Source organism: Cynara cardunculus (assembly GCF_001531365.2).
Source record: "Cynara cardunculus var. scolymus isolate 2C chromosome LG 17, CcrdV1, whole genome shotgun sequence".
NCBI classification, from domain to species: Eukaryota; Viridiplantae; Streptophyta; class Magnoliopsida; order Asterales; family Asteraceae; genus Cynara; species Cynara cardunculus.
Window position 1 is genome coordinate 16608681 of NC_037544.1, and position 3952 is coordinate 16612632.

The 3952-nt window shown below is 36.9% G+C and overlaps 1 non-coding gene across 1 annotated transcript; it reads right to left on the reverse strand.

The window, feature by feature from the left end:
- Positions 1-297: 297 nt before the first annotated feature.
- Positions 298-403, reverse strand: LOC112501359. The gene has a single exon (XR_003067490.1). It is a non-coding gene; the product is annotated as a small nucleolar RNA R71 (small nucleolar RNA).
- Between the last annotated feature and the right edge of the window lie 3549 nt (positions 404-3952).

Below are 3952 nucleotides of genomic sequence, written 5' to 3' on the forward strand. Positions count from 1 at the left end.
GAAGCCGTCTATTTTGAGTTAAAACAAGTGATGTTTAATATGTTGCAAACCAACGACCAGTTCAGTGGCTTGCCATCTGAAGATCCACACTCACACTTAAAATCATTCATGGAAATAACTGACACTTTCCTTATCCCAGGAGTATCTAACGATGCTCTAAGACTCACATTGTTTCTTTTTTCTTTAAGGGATGGGGCAAAGTCTTGGTTCAATTGCTTACAACCAGGATTAGTATATTCTTGGAATAGCATGGCAGAAAAGTTTTTAGAAAAATATTCTCCTCCCACTCGGAACGCTAAATCCAGGAACGAAGTTTATCTTTTTAAACAAATGGACGATGAGGCAGTTCCCGATGCTTGGGAAAGATACAAGGAGTGTTAAGAAAATGCCCTCACCATGACATTCCATACTGTATACAGCTCGAGAAATTTTACAATGGGTTGAATCTCATTGCAAAAGAAATGCTCAATGCTACATCAGGAGGAGCTTCCACAACTAGTACCTATAATGGTGGATATGATATCCTTGAAAAGATTTCTAATAATAATGGACATTAGGCTGATCCACGTGCACTGGTACCACGCTAAACAACAGGAGTTCATGACAAAGATGCTTTTACAACATTGACGGCACAGATGACCGCACTGACCAACTTGATAAAAAATTTAACAAATGGTCAAGCAACACAATCTATAGCTAATGCACACGCTCCAACTGTTGAGTTGATACAATGTGTGTATTATGGTGGAGGACATCCCTTTGAACATTGTCCATCTAACTCCGAATCAGTTAATTATGTAGGGAGTCAAAACAGATTAGGACCATTTTCCCAAACATACAATCCAATCCACCCAAATTTTTCATGTCACAATCCTGCTTTAAACCCACCAATGAACAAACCCCAAGGGACTTCACAATCTCAACCACATCAACTTCAACACCACCATCAAGGTCAAGCTCCAAACCATCACCAACACACTTTTCATCGACAAGCAAATCAATCATCTTTCGAAAACAAGTCTAACCAACAAGCCGAATCTTCTACTTCTTTGGAAGCAACTCTGAAAGGATTCATTAACCAAACCAACACATCCATGAACCATCAAAACACGACAATAAAATCTCTAGAAACACAGATTAGTCAAGTTACACTTGAGGTAAGAAATAGACCTACCGGTACCCTTCTTAGTGATATAGAGATTCTAACACCAATGATGAAAGAGCATGTGAAGGTAGTGACTTTAAGAAGTTGAAAGAACCTAATAGAGAGTGAACCTATAAAAAATCTAGTGAACCCAAGGACCCAATTGAGATGGATGTCACAACATCTAGTTCATATATTGTCACAACCACCTTGAAAGATAAAGGACAATCAATAGAAATAGGACCACTTCATAAAACAGCAGACTTCCCCTTGTTATTTCCGAATGAAGACAAAAAGAAGGTGTCATTTAAGAATGATATCAGAACATCTTCTTTTGAAAATGACAAGAAAGTTGAGTCACTAGTCCCTCATGAAGAACCAATCATCATCCAGTCACCTCTTAGTCAGTCCTCTAAAAAACCGGTCATAGCCCATATTCCTCCTTGTATACCTTTTCCACAAAGGTTGAGGAATCAAAAAGAGAAGTTGCAATTCAAAAAGTTCATTGATGTGTTCAAATAGCTACATATCAACATCTCGTTAGTTGAAGCTATTGAACAAATGCCATGCAAAATCCCTCAAGGACATTTTAAGCAAGAAGAAGAAACTAAACAAATTTGAGACTGTGGTCCTAACAGAAGGTTGTAGCACCCTCCTTTAAAATAAAATTCCCCCTAAACTCAAAGATCCTGGGAGTTTCACAATTCCCTGTTCAATAGGGGGAAATAAATTGGAAAGGCTTTGTGTGATTTAGGTGCTAGCATTAACCTCATGCCCTTGTTTGTATTCAATACCTTAGGCATAGGTGAGGCTAGACCAACCACAGTTACCCTTCAATTAGCAAACAAATCCATAGCTTACCCAACGGGAAAAATTGAGGATGTATTAGTCCAAGTGGATAAAGTCATTTTTCCCGTTGACTTCATCATTCTTGATTTTGAGGCTGATAAAGAAATTCCAATCATCCTATGAAGACCATTCTTAGCAACTGGTAGAAATTTGATTGATGTTCAGAAAGGAGAACTGACTATGAGAGTGAATGATCAGGATGTCACTTTTAATGTTTTCAAACCCATGAAATACCCTGATGAAAAAGATGAATGTTGTAACTTGCGTGTCATTGAGTCCTTATGCCATAAAGAAGGAGTTAAATCTATGTTAGACTTAAGCAAGACTGAAGTTGTTGAGGAGATAAAACATAGAGAGGAAAGTAAGATCACCCTGTTGCAGGACATCTCTACTTTTGAACTATTGTAAAGTGAGAGTGGAAAAACCCATGCCACATCTGTTAAGTCACCACCAGACCTAGAGTAGAAATTACTTCCCTCACACCAGAAGTATACATTTCTAGGAAAAGAAGAGAAATTACCTGTCATTATCTCATCCACCCTAGAAACACATTAGGAAGAGCGTTGGTAGACTTATTGAAACTACACACCAAGGCTATTGGATGGACCATCTCTAATCTAAAGGGTATTAGTCCTTCAATTTGTCAACACAAAATCATCTTAGAAGACAAGAGTTTCACTTCTATTGAACCCCAAAGAAGATTAAACCCAATCATGAAAGAGGTTGTGAAGAAAGAGATTTTAAAATGGTTGGATGCTGGTATAATCTATCCAATTGAAAAAAGCTCATGGGTAAGCCTCGTACAGTGTGTCTCTAAAAAGAGAGGTGTCACTGTAATCTCAAATGAGAAAGATAAGCTCATTCCTACAAGAGTCGTGTCTGGTTGGAGAATTTGTATGGACTACCGTAGACTGAATAAGGCTACCCACAAGGACCATTTGTCTTTGTCTTTCATAGATCAGATGTTAGATAGACTGGCTGGAAAGGAGTACTATTGTTTTTAGATGGATACTCAGGTTACAATCAAATCGCAATAGGCTCGGAAGACCAGGAAAAGACCACTTTTACATGTCCTTATGATACCTTTGCTTTTAGACAAATGCCATTTGGTTTGTGTAATGATCTCGCCACTTTTCAAATATGTATGATGTCCATATTCTCTGACATGCTTAAACTTCCATGGAAATTTTATGGATGATTTTTCTGTATATGGTACATCATATGATCAATATCTGAAAAATCTTGAAAAAAGTCTTGAAAGGTGTGAAACAACTGATTTGATTTTAAATTGGAAAAAATGTTATTTTATGGTCATAGAAGGTATTGTTCTTGATCATTTGATTTCAAAACGGGGAGTTGAGGTTGATAAGGCAAACTTGAAGTAATTGAAAATTTGCTTGAACCAATCACTGTCAAGGGTATATGAAGTTTTCTTGTACACACTGGTTTTTACAGAAGATTTATCAAAGATTTTTCTAGAATTTCAAAACCTTTGTGTTCATTACTTCAACATGACCAAAAGTTTGATTTTAGCGAGGAATGTAGAAATGCATTTCACACTTTAAAAAAGGCTCTGGTTACTGCACCTGTGATTGCTACTCTGGATTGGAGTAGACCCTTTGAGAATATGTGTGATGCAAGTGATTGGGTTGTGGGAGCCGTTTTGGACAAAGAAAAGAGAAAAATTTTCATTCCATCTATTATGCAAGTAAAACATTGAATGAAGCACGAGTGAACTACACAACAATAGAAAAAGAATTATTGGTTGTGCCTTTGAAAGAATTAGATCATATTTGATGGGAACAAAAATTATTGTGCATATTGATCATGTTGCCATCAAATACTTGATCTCAAAAAAATATGCAAAACCTAGACTGATAAGATGGATTTTGTTGTTGCAGGAGTTTGATCTTGAAATAAAAGATAGAAAGGGAGTGAAAAATCAAGTAACAGATCACC